Raw genomic sequence first — 13,210 nt, 5'->3', positions numbered from 1 at the left:
TGTGTAATGCAGACAACACTCACGCAGTCCATGTCTGAGACATACCACTGTGCCCCGACAGGACTAAACACATATACAAGTGCACACACAATCATAACATAGCGAGTAAACGGTCTGCCAAATAAAGACAACTTGTTCTAACTTGAGTGAGTCCAAATGCTCCTGCACTTCATATTGCACTATGAAGGGTATGGGCTGCAATCTTAACCAAGAGGGCCACAAAATCTCACACAAAGGCATCCCTCAGCAGCCCTCAGGAGTATTTCACTGGAACACTGATAACAAGGCTTCTTCCTGAATAAGCAAAGGGGAAAAATACATGAACCACCGAGACAGAAAATTGCCTACAGATGCATCTCACCAGTTTTTATTTCCTGCAGAAGCACTACAAAACTCTTCAGTGGGATTCACTTGATCATTGCTAATGTATCAGTTTAAGACTTAAATGGGCTTGAATCTTCTATATATGTGAACATCCTGTTGATGTTACACTGACATGTAATTGGGTGAATCAGGTATCTGTCATTCTCACTCTGCGCCCATAAGCTGTTCTTGCACTATGTAACTTTGTGCTCCACGTACAACTAACGCTTTAAAACAACAAAGTCACACACCACCAACTATTTCACTGATTTTGGTGAAACTAGATCATATTTTATGGAGAGAATGTTTTCTGGTTTTCCCTTCGATGTCCTCCGGCTGCTCCGCCTCAGTTCTCTGTGATTTATAGTTTCCTGATGGACAATGAAGTAAACTGCTGCCAACTGTAGCTGCTGTTAGCTAGTGTTAGCATAGTTTGTTAGCCGTGCTGTCTGGACCATGAGCTCAGAGCACCGGGGAGTGTGTACCTCAGGAATTTTGGACCACCAGCAAGAGGTTTTCAGCTCCAAGGCAGGGGGATGTATAAGAGAGAAGAGGGGAGCAGAGCCGGTGCCATGCTAGAACTGGACCTTGGCAAGTGGGTAAGGTAGCTGGGCTCAGCAGCCTCTACTGACATAATAGCAGAGGCAAAGGGACTGGAGAGGATGATGACAGAGGAAGCAAAGAAGATTCCTGTACTCTGTGTACTCACTCTGTCTTCTGTGGCTCTGAACAAAGTTATCCCTGAGGCTGTTATAATGATGACATCTTAGTTTGGGCCCAAAAGACACAAATTTGTATCAGAAAACCTACGTTATACTAAGATGATGACACCCAGCTGCTTATTGCAGGTCATTTAACCTAATTGTCAGACAAAACATCAATACTGGAGAATAGTGGATTACATTAGTATCTGACAATATCTGCACATGACAATTATGGTACGTAAATCATTATTATGACAAATAAATTATGATTACAGTCTGGTCGGGTAATTATACCATAGCTAAAGTTAGGCTAAGGGCAGGCAACTCAAAGACTCAAGATTAAGGAAATATTTTTGGTGTTACTTGGCAAGGTTTTGACTTTCATCCAAGGACAACAACCCTGCTAGAACTTGCTCTGAATAGAAATGCTATGCTGTGAGCTCCCCAAATGAAATTCCAATCACCTCCACCACCTACTGAGGAAGTAGCAGATGTCTCAGAGACTGAACAAAACTAGTTGCAGTATGTTTTCTGTTGGAAACTTGAATAAATTTTTTTTTAAAAAAAGGATCTTTAAGTATTTCAAAAATCCAGTGACAACAAGGCTATGATCACCACATTCAAGTTTTGGTTTCAGTGAATGTTGCAGAACTGTCACAACAAGGACATCTGTCATAGTTCTGGTAGACAATGTTTTTCATTGTGCACATGAAGTAATCTTAGCACCAGCTCACACAAACAATTCCAAATATGGCAGCTGTAATGTGGTGCAAGAAAGATTTAAGTTCACAATGTCTGTGGTTATTGGAGCCACAAGGCAAGGAGGGAATAGTTTTAAACAAAGACCTGAATGATTCACAGGCAGACTAACCTGTTTCCTCTCCCTCCTCCTAGTACCATTTATACCACAGGTATATAGATTAGGGCTGTCAATCGATTAAAAAAAATTAACTAATTAATCGCAAAAATTTCTGTAATTAATCGCGATTAGAGCCACCATAGAAAGTATAATGACATACTGCATATGTATATGGTACGCTAGCAGCACAGCAGCTCAGAGGAATGCGCTCCAGGGGGTCATCAAGACCGCCCAAAAGATTGTTGGCTGCCCCCTCCCCACGCTGGAAGATCTTCACCGCTTGCGGTGTGTGAAAAAAGCCCACAATATAACAAAAGACACCTCACACCCTGGCCACCCCCTGTTTGAACTGTTGCCATCAGGAAAGCGGTACAGAGCAATCAGGGCAAGGACAAACAGATTTATGCACAGTTTCTACCCCACGGCAATCACCTGTTTAAATGCTGCTAAAACTAAGGCACGCTGACAATCATTCACACAGTAATCTGTCCCACATGATGTTGTTGTTGTTGCTGCTGTTGTTGTTGTTGTTGATGTATTTCTTGCACTTTGTAAATTTTGCACTTGGTGAAATCTTTGCACTGACTGGATGGCACTTTTAATTTCGTTGTACAGGTGACAATGACAATAAAGATATTCTATTCTATTCTAGTTTCCCCCTGACCTGCCTGATTAGGTTCCCATCTATGCCTCATCAACTATCCATCCATTATCTGTAACTGCTTATCCTCATCAGGGTCATGGTGGGGCTCGAGCCTATCCCAGCTGCCTTAGGGCAAGAGGCGTAACCAGTCCAGGGTTTTCCCAGAGACACCGCCCACTCCCTAAGCCTTAATCAGGATGCAGTGATCCACAGTATCAAAAGATGAGCTAAGATCCAGAAGCACCGAAACAGTGCACTGACCCGTATCAGGAGCTATCATTATGTTATTAGAGAATCTAAGAAGAGCTGTTTTAGTTAAATGTTCCTGATGAAAAGCAGATCTAAAATGTTGTGTGCAATCATGACAGTCTTTGGTCATTGTTTGCACTTGATATATACATACACATATACAGTATAGCTTATACTCAATGGCACTTAGGTTAAACATAGGGAGGGGGCCAAAAAAGAGAGGTAAAAGTAAGTAAAGTTTGACGACATCATGTCTTGAGCAGCTCTTTATGAAATTATGAAATTTTAAATATTCACTCTGGTTTCCCCTCATTAATGTAGCCAATAGCAATAGCTGAACAATCATGAGTGAAGAATGTGCATAGAGACAGAAAATCTTTGTACACAGACAGTGTGTGTAGTAATGAGTGATGCATGGCTCATCCCACAACCCTGTGCGTCCTGGGTGTTTCAGGTCAACTTACTAAAAAATATAACAAGTAACTTACAGAAACATAGAATGGAATAGTCCACCTTACACCCTCTCTTCTCCTCTTCCAACGTTTCTCTAAAAGTTATTTGTCTTGCTGCTGCCCAACAATAAAGAACACATTTGTACCAGTTTGTCTATTAATTTAACCTAGATCTTCCCACCTCTGTACGCTTAGTGTGTGTGTGCATAGTGTGTAACTGTGTTAGTGAAAGAATGTGACAAATCACTACTGAGGGAGACCAAGAAGAATAAGAGAATTGCTGGGGAAAGAAACACAAGCAATGGACCTTAGACCAATCAAAATCTGTGTTTTGGTCTGATGAGTAAAAAACTGAGAATTTTGGTTTCAGTCGAGTCAGTTTGCATGACCCAAAACACACTTCCAGACTATGTAAGGGTTTTTCGTTGAGTAGAGTTGGACCACAGAGAAGCAGCTAACAAATTTTCTCAGTATAAATGGGAACTTCTTCAAGACTACTGGAAAATCATTCCAGGTGACGACCTCATGAACCTGACTAAGAGAATGCCAAGAGTGTGCCGAGCTGTCACCGAGCAAGAAGTGGCTGTTCTGAATGATCTAAAATATAAAACATATTTGACTTTGTTTACCTCATAATTTGGATGTGTGTTATTTCACAGTTTTGATGTTTTGTGTTAAACTACAATGTAGAAAAACAATAAATGAACATTGAATGAAAGTGTCCAAACTTTTGACATATACCATCTCTGTATTCATATATACATTCATTTCAAATTAATTCAATTTATTTGTCACACAAAAGAACAGGTACAGTGTAATGCATTTCTGTGGGCCTCCTACTACACTTCTGTTGAAACTAAATAAGTACTGATGATGATGATGATGATGACTGTATTTAGGTAATAACACCACATCAATAGCAATAAGAAATAAATGGATAGTGTCGTCACTTAGGATTTTTGTGGTTTGAAGGTATATACATACATAAATAGAGTATAACACATATCTGTCTTATATTTTAGATCTGTTCTGTTCTGGATAATATGCACTCTGATGAAGGAGGAGAACATGATCCAGTTCCAGACTGCTCTCTGAGAGGTCTCCAGTGCCCCCTACAGACTGATCTGTTATGATGCTCTGGATGTGTTTCAAAGAACAAAGCGATTTTGTAGGAACGCTATGAGATGATAAATATTTGTTTCCGCCTCATTATCTTGTTTCATCACCAAATAATCACAGATCAGCTTCAGTTCATCGTCAGCATTATTCAAAATGAGAGAGAGGAAAAGTCAACCCAAGAAAGAAGCTGTGCTTAATGAACAGCCTATATTACTTTGCCCTGTAATGGTGTTATAATTACAGTTTAACGCTTATAGGTCAGGGTCAACCTCACAACATGTGACACTCTGTGAAACAAGCTGTGCTAAATTAGGTGTGATCACATCTCAGCCACAGGGAAGGCACAAATACAGCTTTCAGATGACTCACCACAGGAAACAGACAACAGGCTATTGATCCCAGAGGGAGTCCAAACACTGAAAGACACTTTTCCGTCATGAGGGAATATAAATGCATTACAGAAAAAGACATGCAACTTTGTTTTTCTCTGCGGAAAACATTGTAGATCATACGGATATATTCTTTTCATGGATGTGCAGACAGCAGCCCGGAGAAAAAAACATTCATCAAGGCTGCTCAGGATATATTCTTAGATGCTAAATAATATTCATTATTGCTTCTGTGATATGAGTGCAATCTCCATCTTTCAGACTTGAAAAGAACATCACAGAAATATGGAATACTGTGAATAATGTGTAATTTAATATAGTTAATATAGAAAACTGTTCTGAGGCTTTCCCAGAGTTAAAAGCAGCTGTTAGCTGTTATCATCCAGAAGACACAGAGAAGCAGCAAAATTCAAGGCATGCCAACATGAAGATTAATGAGAGCGGGAAGAAATGGTGGATGTAAGGAAGAAGAGGCTATTTTAATCATTTGTTAGAGGCAGGTTGTGAGATACTACGAATAAGTCTATTGAATTTAGTCTTTGAATGCCAAACAATGACCTCACTGCAGAGACCAGAAGACCAACACAGCAGCTCAAGTCTTCTCCCACCAGTGCATGGGTTAGGTCTTGTTGGATGTAAACTCTGCACAGCTTTCTTTGCAGTGTACAGGGCGTCATGTCCAACATTTGGTCGGTTTACTGGTGCTTCAAAAAAGGTCAAAACCTTGACTGGAATTGAAAGCAACCGGGGCAGGTTCACCTGAGCCCCGCTGCGAGCTTCTCCATCGTAGCTTTACGCTCTTCTGCTTTCTGCTGTGAACGTCGCAGGACGTTCCTCAGCTCCTGAAGGTGGTCCAGCGTTCCCACCAGCTCACCTTTCACTGTTTTCATCTGGCTCTCCAGCATCTGCGTGTGATGGAGGGAGTTTCTTCTGTATCGTCTGCTGGAGCGCACTTTCTCCTCCAGGTCCTCCACTAACAAGAGCAAACACAGTCATCCACCACACCTACCCGCAAGTGATTTTAAGACTTAAGCAATTCAAATGTTCAGTGTGTGATACAGACCCATGTTCTCCTGGTACTCCATGCTTTCTGAACCAGACCCTGTCTTCTTGTCCAACAGGTTCTTGGTCTGCTGCAGCATCTTCTCCATCTTGGCAAGTTCGGCAGCCTTAGTGTCGCTGTCTCTGCGCATTTTCAGTAACTCCTGCTCCCTCTGAGTCAGCTCACCGTCATACTTACTCATGGCGAGTGTTAAAAATCTAAGCAGCACGACCTGCAACCTAAAACTGCAGTGCTGAGTGACCTACTACACAACAGCCAGCAATCACAGTAAGCATAAGACCCAAGGATGATGCCTCTAAACTTGACTTCAGCATCCAATAATTTTCCACTCTGGAATATAGACCTCCCTTTCTGCTGCTATAGCAAATGAAACGCTGGTTTTGTTCGCAAATGAAGTGCACTGCTGGTGACATTTGGCTTTTTATAGACCATAACCTCAGCACATGTCTGAAAGTCATCTGAAAACAGTCTATTCTCAGTACACACCATTACAAATGGTAAGTCATAAGACTGGCTTCATAAAAGCCTCAAGCAAATGGATCATTTTTACACTTACTCACAAGTGATAAAGTACTTATGGAGCAAAAGTTTGCTGCGTTGTCCCTTAGGAGGAAAACAGATGATACAGAACAGATCATACCTGAGGAAGAATTTTAAAAGATTAACTGTGAGCTATTCATGATATTATACTGCATCTAAAACAAACTCTGGACTGATCTGTGCTATGAAAATAAAGACTTTGTAGGAACAAAGGCGTCTTTCAAGTGGCACAAATACACAGTGTATTGTACTGTATGCTTTTGCTATAACTGATCACCTAGCAAGAAACAATAACAGCTATAGAGCAGTGTTCTAACAACTTAGTCAGTGTGTATGTCAGTGACCTACTTAGAAAGTAAATGGAGAACTGTTCTGCTCTATGTGAATGATCTTCACATTGATCATCTACTGTATGTTCCTGGTTATTCCAGGATCAGCACCTTGAACAATGGTTGTGATGCACAAAGATGATCCACCTGAGCAGCAGAAAAAGCAGAAGCATGTTGTAGACTCTGTCTATAGGCAACGTTAAACCGTTATCACAGCTTAACATTTTAGTGATTCAGAGTCTAACCTAAGCTAATTTTTCTGTTGTTGTGTTATCAGTAACTACATTAACCAAGCAATTCAAGAATCTGTCCCACTCACAATGAGTGTCCACCATATTTCTCCAATGTTTCACAAAGATGCTATGTAGGACATGTATTATCTTGTCTCACTGCTGCCTGTTTGTCATCTTGAATTGGAATTACCAGACAATAAAAGCAAAATGGATACAGTAAAGTTGGCAAGCAAGATATGAATCACTACAACAAGTAAAACAGGAGAATGAACTATTCAATAGAAGTGCTTCTGGAAAGTGTGTTTTTACAAAATTTAAAAGAGGAAATAGAGTTTGCCTGCCTGAGCTCCAGCAGGTGGTTCCAGAGTCAAGGGGGCCTTGACTCCAAAGCTTCGGTCACCTCTGGTTTTTAGACTTATCTTTGGAGTTACTAACAGGCTGAATGTAGCCAGGAGAGCCAATAATGTCAGCCAGTACCCTTTTATCCTCATTCCTTTTGCAGACCTCAAACCCCGATGTGAACTTTATCTAATAGTTTTGAGTTTGTGCTGTGCACTCCAGAACAAAAACTCAACACAGTCCAGTACCACTCTGCACTACTATACATTAAGTATCATAAGTATCAAATTATGTCTATGTTTATTAAGTATATGTATTTACAGGAACAATATTACTGTAAATAAAGACTTAAAGTGCTTCATAAAACATTAGATTTTCTTGTTAGTACCTCTCTGGGAGTCATAGTGGGGACTATGTTTTGAATTTTGTTTTGCAGTTGTTGTTTTTTATTCATAGTTACATCACATTTCTCACAAGGGCCCATTTCAAATTGATACTTTCCTGTGACCGGGCAAGTTTTTATTTTGAATTTTCTGGCTTCAGTCTGTTCGGGGTTCTGGTTGTGTGCAGAGAGGAGGAGCAGTGATGATCTAGCCATGCTGCATTTATGGTGTCAAGATTTAGTGCACAAATACCAACAGAGAGCCATCAAATACTGCTGCACCGTGACTGATGAGAACTGTGCTGCTGGTGTGCCCCTCTACTGTTATCTCCAGCAGCTCCACCTCTGTAGTATGCGCATCTCTCTGGTGTCAAGCAAAGCTAATCAGTGGCTGCTGATTGCAGTGATTAGACATAAATATAGGCTGATGATCCGTGATAAATGATATTGTAGTTGTATGAGGGATTCACATTGCTCTAACTTTTTAACTTCCTGTGCTATTATTACTTTGCCACATGTCCCTGCATGAAGGTCATTCACCTCCTGGGTGTTCTGACGCTTCTTTTCTTGTTACTGCAGTGTGACTAGGACTTTGTCTGTCTCCTTCCTCCAGGCCAACCACATGCAGAAACATCAACGAAATCACAATTCCAAGGAGCACAAAAACCTAAACCCAAACAATATGAAGCTGTGGATATAATGTACATCCAGCCAGGAGAATCAGTATGCAGTACCTTCATAGCCTCGTGGAGATAAAAACAGATTGGAGGCATCACAGAAAAAAACTTAAATTACTGATATAATACTAAAACTGAATGTTGTCTGAATTGTTTGTTCTGTGGTTTTCAGGTGGTCCTGCTCTCATCAGATGATCACACACACCACCTGCTGAACATTTGTCCCTACACAGTTCAATTTCAAAGCAATAAAATATTAAATTATAAGCTGTGCCTTGAATTAAATTGACAACATTTTGCTCAGCTTTCACAAGTTTTGAACATGTTTTCCCAATTTGAAAACTGACAAGAAGAAAAAAAGTATTAAAACACATAAGAACTATTTCAGGACAAAAAGACCTCTTCCCTTGGGGTAATCTAGTTTGAGGAATGACCCATAAAAGGCTGCTGGGTTAGATTGTCAGTGAATACATTTGATGCACTTATCTACAATGAAGTGGATTGTGTTCTAGAAATCCCCGTACCATGCACATGACAAAAAAAAAAATGCATATAGTATTGTTGAGCACAGCTGACTGACCCAGAAACTCAGTGTCTACAAGCCTGGCCTGTGTGCCTGCTGCAGTGTGCTTCCTGCTGTGCTGTGACTTGTTCTCAAGTCTGAGAGGACTCTGGTACCGGAGTGATTTATCACCTCAGCCTGCAGCACTTCCATCTGGCCAGTGTTTACCTAATCATGCCATACTTAGGCAACAACAATTTCATTTGTTACAGGTTGCAATCGTCAAAATGTATCGCATTACAGAGTGGCACACAACAGGGTCACTCTAAAAAATATTTCATGTCTAATTCTACAGGCTCATCATGAAAACATTAGTCATCATAATTTACATAAGGCACACTCAAAGCGATGCACACCATCTGTTATGTAGATCTGAGCAAATACAGCATATTTCCAGAAATGATGTTCCAGAAATATATTTGTCTTTCCATATGTGGTGTATAAAATATTTCATCAGTTATATAGCAATGTTATGTTGTGTTATAAAATGTATATCATGTCATGACATGACATAAATAACACAACATGAGGTGACATAAATAGCATAACATGACATGACATAAGATAACATAATATGACATAAGATAACATAGCATAGCATAACATGACATGACATAAGATAACATAACATAATATCACATAAGATAACATAATATGACATAAGATAACATAGCATAGCATAACATGACATGACATAAGATAACATAACATAATATGACATAAGATAACATAATATGACATAAGATAACATAACATAGCATAACATGACATAAGATAACATAATATGACATAAGATAACATAGCATAGCATAACATGACATAAGATAACATAACATAATATGACATAAGATAACATAATATGACATAAGATAACATAGCATAGCATAACATGACATAACATAACATGACATGAGATAACATAGCATGACATGACGTGACATAAATAGCATAGCATGACATGACATAAGATAACATAACATAGCATAACATGACATGACATGACATAACATGACATAACATAGCATGACATAACATGACATGACATGACATAACATAGCCTGACATGACATAACATAACATTACATGAAATAACATGACAAGAGATGACATAACATGACATAAATAACATAACATAACATTTTCTCCATATACAGTAATCCAGAGAATGAGAAAAGCAGATCTTTATTTACATTCTGATGGTATCAGAAAAGACGGTTAACAGGAAGCAGTCATTTATCAGCAAACCAACATGTGTAAGCCCAATACTTTGATTTTCATGTTACTTGTCTCCAAGCCCTTTTGAAGAAGCTGAAATGAGAAATTATTAAATAGACTTTGTTGGGGCCTATTTTCAGCTGTGGATTCTTCCACATTTGGTGCTCAAGTGAGTATTTACAGCAACAAGGTGGTGTGTGTGCATGTGTGTGTCTGCATGAAGGATGTGTTTTTAATGATTTTATAGGGAATGGGATATATGAGGCACACACATAGAGACACTGTACTTAAGTAAGTAAGATCAATTAATTGTTGCTTTTGGTTTTAGGAAGAAAAATGTAGAAAATCACCAGACTACATCTTCAAAGGCCTGGTGATGTTATTGTGTCTCTTGTGGTTAGAAGTCTCGCTCAATCTGAAAAACCTTGGTTCAGATAAATAGACGGGAATCACTGAAAAGATTGCTGCAGAAAAAGAAACACATTGTTGGTGTGACGCTGTCAGAGTGAACCCACTCACAACAGTACAACTGTAATACAAGAGTGTGGCCAAGAGGGGGGAGGCTAACAACAGTTATGATATTATATTGCATATATGCCTGTTTGCTCTCTCTTACGCTCTTTCAACAAAACAGGTTTAATAAAGCAGTATCTCTCTTTTTAAAATCGTTTTATTTTGAGCATCCACTTTAAAATGAATAGTCAACCTCAAACTGTCACAAACACCTGCCTCAGGGTTGTCCTCTCTGTCTCTGTGAATGATAACTGCAGCACAGGTACAAATTGTTCCAGATCAGGACTGCTGGAATTATTTCTGGTGGGCTCTAGGACAGACACATCCTGTCATTTGTTGCCTAGGCAACTTATTGGTTTTGATGAAGCGACAAGGTAATGAGCAGGTGTGGGCTGTGAGACTAAATAGGGATTATTGTTTTTAATGAAAGATAAACTGGATTTAAGCATGGATATTTGAAATATCTGCAGATGTTTTCCAGTGTTAATTAATCTGAGAGGTTATGTTTGTACAGAAAGCTTTCATTATATTAGACATTGTGCATATAATTCTTAATCAGGCACCCAAAGAGGACTACATCTGATTGATAAAGCCCATCTACCTCCATATTTCTCTACCATATTCTGTGTGAACTGCAGTGGTGCTACTGCCTTCGTCTCCACATCAGCAAGGTTGTTGTTTGTTTGTTCTTATATGGAAATAGATTTTTTTTTGTATCTGCCCACTCAAAGTGCCTCAAGGTAATCAGCATTACATAATCACAGAAAATACCTTATCTGCATCCACTCTCCTCTAAACTCTAAGCTCCTCTCCCAGCAAATCTAATATTCTGGGCATTGATGCCAGCTTTGTTTTTGTCTTTTCTAATGTACTCTCTGGAAAGAATTTAGTGATGCAGCTCTCACAGCCCTGCTGTCCTGCACAAATTCTTTATTCTTGCGCAATTAAATCTGTTGTCTCTAACTGTGAAGACAGACTGTGTTTATGTTTTCACACTTGCCGTTAGTTTTTCATGAAACAGAATTACAGAAAATAAGACCGTTGTCTGGTTTTGATGGATGATAATGCACATGCTAACGTGCTGTATAACTGAGAGCCCATTACCTTTTGTTGGTGCAGCCCCTTGAGACGCAGACTTACAGTCTTGTATGTCTTCATTGATCAGAATCAAGTGCAACAGGAATATGACAGGAAAATAAATATTGGAAATTTTACAAATCTTCAGGTAGCTTTGGTCCAAAATGATGGACTAAGTGATGCTTTGATATTTGTGCTTTCAATCTGTCATATTAACATGCAAATCTTCATCATCAGATCACACAAAGGAGATGATGCTCGACACCTCTTCCCACTGCTTCCCTCACATTCAGTGACAGAATTTAATACACGTGTTTAATACTGCTGGTGAATAAACCTACAAACTATAAAATACAATGAATAATATAATATAAATCAAAACATGGATGCAGTGATTCATGATCCCACATTGGATGTGACAGCTCCTTATTCTCCATCCTCCTCCCCTGCTGACACAAGCTTCCGTCTGAGCTGTGAGAATAAAGAATGCATCAAGAGATCTGTCTCGTCTCCCAATGAGTCTGTGATAGTCTGCCTGGTCTGCCTGAAATGACTTTTTCATTCTGTGTGTTACTTTTTCAAACCACCGTGCTAACATAAATCTACAGAGGAGCCAGTTTCCCTGAGGTTCCCATTGAGCTGTGTGTGTTTGTTTTAAAATGCAGCAGAGCAAAATGTAAAAGCTTGAAGGTCTAACTCTTTCCACCTCTGCTTTACCAATACAGCTACAACAACACCATGCTAAAATGCAGTTTTAGCCACCTTAGACGTGCTTAAGCTTAATAAGATCGTACACTCTGCATTCAGCCATTTCACACTGATAACTTCATGTCAGACTTACTGTCTCATCACCTCACAAAATTGTTATGGTGAACATTGTCTAGCATTTATTAGATTAATTTAAAACCAACATCCACTTTCCTTTTAGATCTGTTTTGGTTTCCATCAGCCCCTGAGGGAAATGTCTGGCTCTCTAGCTTCTAAATGCTCCACAGTTTTCATTTCAGTCACTAATTTTGTCTGTTTCTGGATGGTGCTGGTGTACAGCAGGTTTAACAGTTGCTGCCTGCTGGGGTGAGAAAAACCTAAAATAGTAAAGTTGCGGACTGTAAAACCAAAACAACTGAGCTGAAAGAAGAAGAAATATCACCAGACCAGTCTGGTGATATTTCTTTGTCACAATGAATGAACCATTTCACATTTCATGTTGTCATTTCAGACATTATTACAAAAATATTACTTTAAAGGTCCAGTGTGTAGGATTTAGTGCCACCTAGCAGTGAAGTTGCAGATTGCAACCAAATGAATACTCTCCCATTCCTCACCCTCTCCTGTCACGCATGTAGGAAGAATTCAGGCTGAGAGAGTCACAAAATAAAGTAAAAGGACATATCTAGATCAGTGTTTGGCTTGTCTGTTGAGAGCTACTGTAGAAAACAGATGGTTCAACATGGCGGACTCTGTGGAAGAGGACCCACTCGCACTGTAGATATAAAGGGTTC

Source organism: Larimichthys crocea, chromosome XVII (assembly GCF_000972845.2).
Source record: "Larimichthys crocea isolate SSNF chromosome XVII, L_crocea_2.0, whole genome shotgun sequence".
NCBI classification, from domain to species: domain Eukaryota; kingdom Metazoa; phylum Chordata; class Actinopteri; family Sciaenidae; genus Larimichthys; species Larimichthys crocea.
The sequence above is the reverse complement of the archived record's forward strand: the minus strand, read 5'-3'. Positions refer to the sequence as shown.